Consider the following 7933-nt stretch of genomic DNA (forward strand, 5'->3'; position numbering starts at 1 on the left):
GTAGTGGTGATCCTCTGACTCTGACGCTTCTTTCTTTCTTATACTTGCTTATTTTGGTGACAAAGCTATCGCATAACAATATTAACAATACAGATATACGAATAAATCTTTTTTGCCAGTCAGTGTCGAATATTAATGTTCCTTGTTATTCTTTATTCACTGGCGAATACTTCTGGTACAGGTAAAGTCATCGAAAAGTGAATACTTTACGAGATATTTCATATTTTATATTAAAAATGCCAAAATGACAAAATTTAAAATATTAGAAAATTCTTAATAAAATAGAAAAAATGCAATAAAATGCATTAATTATATAATAATAAATTCAATTTTTTATAAGTTCTAAAGTCTGTCAGCAACTTTTCAGAAATATTACAAATGCAATGTTGTATGTGAAACATTCAAAGATATAACGCGTGCAATGTAAACGTAATAATAGTTTTATCATGTATCAGAAATGTTTCTAAACCATTACGTCTGCAATATTTCTTCTGCAATATTGTAGAAATTCACTGCCTGCAATTCAATTTTTCATTACCTACGCAATCTTTCTGAAATTTTTCAGAAATATTTTAAATGCAGTGTTGCGTTTGATATGTTACAGAAATATTATTCGTGCAATGCAAACGTAATATTACTTTTATAATGTTTCAGAAATATTTCTGAAATATTGCATCTGCTACACTTTTTTGCAATATTACAGAAACTTACAAATATTGTAAACAACTTTCTGAAAAATTTCAGAAATATTGTTAATGCAATATTATAAAAAACATGATGCAGATACATTTCTGAAATATTTCAGATGCATAGTTACAAATGAAATGTTAATGAAATATTTTTGTATTATTTCCGAATATTTCAATATTTCAGCAACATAACATGCCGAGTGGGAAAGGCCGTAGCCGGATAAGAAGGGTCAATGTCCCCCCACACGGATCATGCTCATTTTTTTTTGCTTTGATTGCTATCAGTGTCCCTTACAATTTAGTCAAATATTAGCCCTTAATATTGAACCGTTTTGCTGTAAAAAATAAAAATAGACATTTCGAAAATAATTCATATCTTTTGATCGGCTTAACCGATATTGATGAAATTTTAATACGTTGTAGATATCATTAAGACACATTTGTGGAAAATTTGGGAAAGGTTACTGATGACAGGAACATTGATAAAATAAATAAATAAGTGTTCTTGATTTTGTTTAGTCCCGATATCTTTCTTGTACAATTACGAAAAAATTTTTCTAGAATCTTGGAGTAGTTTTCTATCGGACATAATTTTTTGGAAGCAATAAAATGGGTAGGTGGTACTTTTAAAAAATAAAGTATTCTTTTTCATTTTTTAAAAATATGATAGGCTTTTGGTACGATCGCCATATATTTTATGTAGAATTTTGGGATAGTATTCTACAACAAGTAATTTTTTCGAACCAGTAAAATAGGTAGGCGAAAGTTTAAAAAAATAAAATATTGTTTTTTATTTTTTTTAAATTATGATATGCTCTTTGTACCATTCCCATATTTTTTTGTGAACTTATGAGACGGTATTCTACAACAAGTAATTTTTTCAAACTAATAAAATGAGTAGAAGGCACTTTAAAAAACAAAATATTTTTTTCAAAATTATCATAGTTTTTTGGTACCATCGCCATATTTTTGTTTAGAATCTTGGAATGGAATTCTACAACAAGTAATTTTCCGGAATCAATTAAATAAATAGGTGCAGGTACTAGAAAAATAATAAAATAAAGTAAATTGAAATAATTATAAACTATAATCGTATTAAATCAAATGTTTATTAATGAAGTACACATACACATACACGTACACATACACACGAAATTATAAAGTCACGCGTGTCCGTGTGACTGAAATCTGAACTTCTTGCTGAGATCTCGCCAAAAAAATTCACATTTTTGACATGTGAGATTTCGAGATCTCAGTATTGACTGCACCAATCTTAATCAGATTGGTCGCAATCGAAAGCTCGTATCAATGTTATATTAGAAAACTGTCGTCAGATGATCGCAGTTTTCTTTCTTGAGATATTTGATTCGGAAAATCGATCGGCCCGAAAACTCCGGATAAGCTACTTGGTAGCGTCGTCTGCTAGCTCTTTCTTTATGTACTTGGCGTCGCTTGATTATGACATATTCAATTTTTGTAGATAATAAAAGAAATATGCATAATGTTTTATGCAATGAATGAAAATGATATGTGCATATTGCTGGAACATTTTTCATAGACTCATATGTATATTGTAACTATAAGTTTTCTAATTTATGTAGAAAAAAATGTTTTATTTAACAATTGAAATTATTGACGTCAAAGAATTTATTAAACTTATAAGTGCATTGAAATTATAATTTCCTATTATTTATGTCGTCTGTCTGATAATATGCAACGATTATCACTCTTGATATTTAGATCAGAAAAGAATTTTGAAAATATTCGTTCCAATGCATATGTCGCAGGCTTTTTGCAAAATCAGCCTTTTTGCAAAAAGGCTAGCCTGTTTGCAAAAAGCCGCCTTTTTGCGAAAGCATTCATTAGTTCTCAATAAGACTGACACACTTTAGACTTTTTGCAAAAAGCCTAACTAGCACCAGCCTCATTGGTTAATGATGCACGTTCTGCAATGTGGCTAACAAGACGTCTAGCCTTTTTGCATACAGCCTAAAATCCCTAGTCTGATTGACGAAGGCACTGCTACGTTTGCTATACTAGTTTGACAAAGCCCTCCCGCTCACGTGCGCTCACGCATGTAAGCCCCCCTGCACCCCTCCATGCATGTGCTTTATAATTTCGCTTTACAATTTAGCATGTATTTTAAGTTATAAAGCGAGGTCCACGCTGCCTACCGGCGGAAGTGGGTGCGGGAGGGGGGCCGGAGGCCCCCCCTTGCACCCCCCCGTGTGTGTGTGTGTGTGTGTGTGTGTGTGTGTGTGTGTGTGTGTGTGTGTGTGTGTGTGCATAACATCTACAATTTAATATAGTCAGGATAGTCAGGATAAATTAATAGATTTTATTAGTTTATCCTGACTATTCTGACTATATTAAATTGTAGATGTTATGCATATGTTACGCCCAAACACTGAAATTGCTCAGTGAGCGAAGAAAACATCCACAACGCGTTGCGGACGGTGCTGATCATCCAAATACCGAAATGAGATATTTTTTCGGTGTGTGGACGTTTTTATTATCCACAACGCGATGTGTGCATTTGAGAAACGTCCACGACGCGTTCTGCATAACTTGATATGCTCACAAAGCGAATTTACTTGAGAATTTATAGGAATAATATAAAATTAGAAAACACAGAGATGAATTACTCAAATAAAACGTATTTATTACTAATAAATCAAACTATATTAATTATTAGACTTCAGGAACATAATTATTACGGCAATCTGATAACATTACTGTTTAGGAACATTGTTGTCTACGAATATAAAATAAAACAAAATGATATAAAATTAAACAAAAAAACTTAGAAAATAGTACAAAAATTAAGAGGAATCATTGAATAGAATTATTTGTTCTTGCACTCGCTGTTGGTAAACAAACTGACAAGTTTAAATGACTGACAAGTTTAGATGACTAATCGCTTTGTGAAGGTCCACGCTGCCTACCGGCGGTTTTTGCAAAAAGGCTGATTTCGCAAAAGGTCTGCGACACATATATAGCGAACAACAGTACAAAGTGTGCTAACTATCGCAGTTGCATTTTTTTTATCAAGTGTGTATCAACGGGATCTAAATAACTTATACTAGTACTTTATATTAGAGAGTCTGCAGTTCGAAAAATATAAATAAAATAAACATTAAGTTGTTCACGGCGCTCCATATTTTAGATAATTAAAGTATATTTATTTGGTTTAGTTGTCTCTTATCTTCTCAGCTTTTCTCTTCGTCCGACTAAAACTATATAATGTACATTTTAGAGATGGATATGCGTTTCTAATATATCACTATTACATAATGTGAAAGAAGCCAAGATATTTATTAATCCTCGTCGTTCACTCTCCTCACTATCGCCGCCGTCGTCGTCGCAATCGTCACCCGTAGGACAGTCTCAAAACCTCGCAACATCATTATCTCCGATATCTCGCAACACATGTCTCCCAAATCTGTTCTATTTAATCTCGGCTGAGCCCCCAAAAAGATGTAGTGTGCAGCATTTATTATATTTTGTTATATATATAATTACTAGATTCTCTATTCCCCTTTCCCCAAACTCACCCATTAATTAGGAGCATCAATAGAACCCCATAAAACCTCCAATTTTTAACCTCATAGTAGCTATCCATAGAATTAGTAATCTTTTGGTACCAGTTTCATCAAAATCATCAACAACAAATTAGAAAAATTTTGGCACCGGTTTCAAGAAAATCGATCCATTAATAAAAAATTATCCATTAATGAAAAATTAAACTTATCCTCCAAAAATTAAATTATATTATATTCTTTAGTTCTTTCTACCCCTATTTCATATATAATTCTTTAAGAAGCGCGGGCAAAAACCGGTTTCGAAAAAATCGGTTATGAAAAATTATACACATCATCGCCATCCCCGAAAAACTTGAAAAATTTTGAAACAGGTTCCACCAGTACATCCGCGCAACGCCATAAAGTGTATAATTTTTCTAATTCTATTACATTCTTTAGTTCTTTTTCTACCCCTATTTCATATACAATTCTTTAAGATTCGGTCAATTATTTCCCGAGAAGTTTGACAAATTTCGTAACCGGTTTCCAAAAAGATCAATAACGAAAAATTATACACTTTACGGCAATCCCCGAGAAATTCTACCCCTAAATCGGTCCATTAATAAATAAGTAGTTCACGGTCGGACATCAGATACTTATTATTTCCCAAAAAATTACGTAAAAATTAGACAAATTTCGGTACCGGTTTCCAAAAAATCGGAAACGAAAAATTGTACACATTATGGCACTCCCCGGAAAATTAAAAAAATTTTGGCACCGGTTTGAAGAAAATCGGTCGACTAACGAATGAGTAGTTCGCGGTCATACAGATAGACAGACGACGGTACTTCAATTCAATTCAATTCAATAGGATTCGCGCGTGGACTGTTCGAGTGAGCGGACGTGTTTTCATCTCTGCGTATTCGAGCGTTTTACGTGCTTGCGACCTGTTTGAACTAGTTTTCGGTTAAGTTGCGCGAATCATTTTATCTATCGTTAGATCGCGTAATAATATACGGGCTATAAGCCTGCCTTGGTAGCTCTGCGATACAATTTATTAGCGCGAAGCGCAGTTATCTCAGTTCGGTCAGGCAATTTCATTCTCTGGCTACTGGTGTCGCGAAACGATAATGCGAGGGGATTCGGCCTCTTGCGCTGGTGTAGAGGGGGGGCATCCTGGAATTCCTCCCCATCCTGATAGTAATCGTGCAGCATCCGTTCACATCTCAGCCCCAATAGGACAATATGAAAGTTTCGTGTCTCAGCATGCGAGCGAGGATTCAAACTCGCACAGAATAATCCCGCACTCTCGCGTGTCTGCGTCGGACATTCTTAAAATCTGCGATAAGTATCTAAATAGCAAAGAAGATAGTCCGCGAGACAACCCCCTTCCAATGGACGAGGACGAGACCCACTCGGCATGTTATGTTGCTGAAATATTGAAATATTCGGAAATGGTGCAGAAATATTTCGTTAACATTTCATTTGTAACTATGCATCTGAAATATTTCAGAAATGTACCTGCATCATGTTTTTTATAATATTGCATTAACAATATTTCTGAAATTTTTCAGAAAGTTGTTTACAATATTTGTAAGTTTCTGTAATATTGCAAAAAAATGTAGCAGATGCAATATTTCAGAAATATTTCTGAAACATTATAAAAGTAATATTACGTTTGCATTGCACGAGTAATATTTCTGTAACATATCAAACGCAACATTGCATTTAAAATATTTCTGAAAAATTTCTGAAAGATTGCGTAGATAATGAAAAATTGAATTGCAGGCAGTGAATTTCTACAATATTGCAGAAGAAATATTGCAGACGTAATGGTTTAGAAACATTTCTGATACATGATAAAACTATTATTACGTTTACATTGCACGCGTTATATCTTTGAATGTTTCACATACAACATTGCATTTGTAATATTTCCGAAAAATTGCTGACAGACTTTAGAACTTATAAAAAATTAAATTTATTATTATATAATATTGCATTTTATTGCATTTTTTCTCTTTTATTAAGAATTTTTTAATATTCCAAATTTTGTCATATGGCATTTTTAATATAAAATATAATATTTAATAATATTTAATATAAAATAATATTAGACGCTGACTGGCAAAAAAGATTTATTCGTATATCTGTATTGTTTATTTTTATGCGATAGCTTTATGCTCACCAAAATAAGCAAGTATAAGAAAGAAAGAAGCGCCAGAGTCAGAGGATCACCACTACCCTGTTCGATCATCGATGTCAAGCAACAAGGCGCCGGTATACTACTTGGATGGGTGACCGGCTGAGAGAGTGGATTTCTTCGGATAAATGCGCGGCGGCTATACGCACATGGCTTAATATATTTTTTTTTGTTACGGTAACAAAATATTTCATTTTTCACATATCAACAAATAGTTTTTGCGTCAGTAACAAAATTTTGTTTGCTAATACAAAACATTTTTCTCAGTGTAAAATGTATTTGAAATATCTCTGAAGTGTTTCTGCAATATTTCGTAGATATATTTCAGAAATATTTCAGAAATATTGCCGAAATCTTTCAGCAAAGTTGCATTTGAAATAATTGTGCCGATTGAAACATTGCAGAAATGTTGCAGAAACGGTCGTGAAATATTTCTGAAATATTGATGAAAGGTGTAATATTTCAAATGGAATTTTGCAGAAATGTTTCTGAAATATTACATGCCGAGTGGGAAATGACGAATATATGGTCACGACGTCGGCGGACGGCAAGGATGTGCCCTTGACGCCTACCGTAAATAATTCTAACAATTCCACTCTCCCCCTCACAACAGGCAACGATCGTAAGAGGACTTCACCATCCTCGGATTTGGATGTGCCCAACGACTCAGGTAACACTCCCAAAATGAGCAAAAAAGGATCGGACAATCGCGCGCCGCCGGAAGGCGCACGTGCTCAACTGCCCGGTGATGTCGACATTTAAATATTCTCACACGGATAAGTCGCCATTTTCGGTGTTTGTCCAATCCGCCAAGGAAGGAGGCGACCCCTCCCTGCACCCCCTTAATGTTAGCAGGCTAATTTCACAATTCGCGTACAAAGACGTAATTGAAGTCCGCAAAACCGGCCGAGGTAGAGTCACGGTGGACTTCCGTAGTCGCGAAGCTGCAAAGAATTTAGTTGACAATCCTATACTAATGGCAGCTAACGTTAAAGCCTACATCCCGTCGTTCCAGGTACAAAGAATAGGCATAATTAAAGATGTGCCCAAGGAATTCGCAACGGATTCGCTAGCAGAATACATCGAATCACCCGTTAAGATACAAAGCATCGATCGGTTAAATCGTCGCGTCAAAGTAGGCGAAGAATTTCAGTTTCTTCCGTCTCGCACGTTAAGGGTACATTCTCATCAGTAAGGCCGAAAAATAGGCTATTTTCATGATTTTTTTTTTAGGAAAGTAATAAATCTAGACATTCGCGATTTTTCAGGTATATTTGTAGTACTTTTAAGTATATTTAAAAAAATTTTCAATTAATTTTATGATAACCCCGAGGTAGGGTACGTTGCGCCGTAGACCGCTGCGAAAAAAAGGACCTCGCTGGCGACCGTCCTACAGGTCATAAGATTCATCTGAAACAAAAAATGGAAAAAGATTCTTGTTTAGTATGAGTGTGGTTATGGCATGAACCACGAAAAATGAAATCTATCCAAAAATAACAAAATGGCGGCGTTTTGAAATT

Source organism: Temnothorax nylanderi, unplaced genomic scaffold (genome assembly GCF_030848795.1).
Source record: "Temnothorax nylanderi isolate EJ_2023f unplaced genomic scaffold, tnyl_v1.0 TNYL_tig0268_pilon, whole genome shotgun sequence".
NCBI classification, from domain to species: Eukaryota; Metazoa; Arthropoda; class Insecta; order Hymenoptera; family Formicidae; genus Temnothorax; species Temnothorax nylanderi.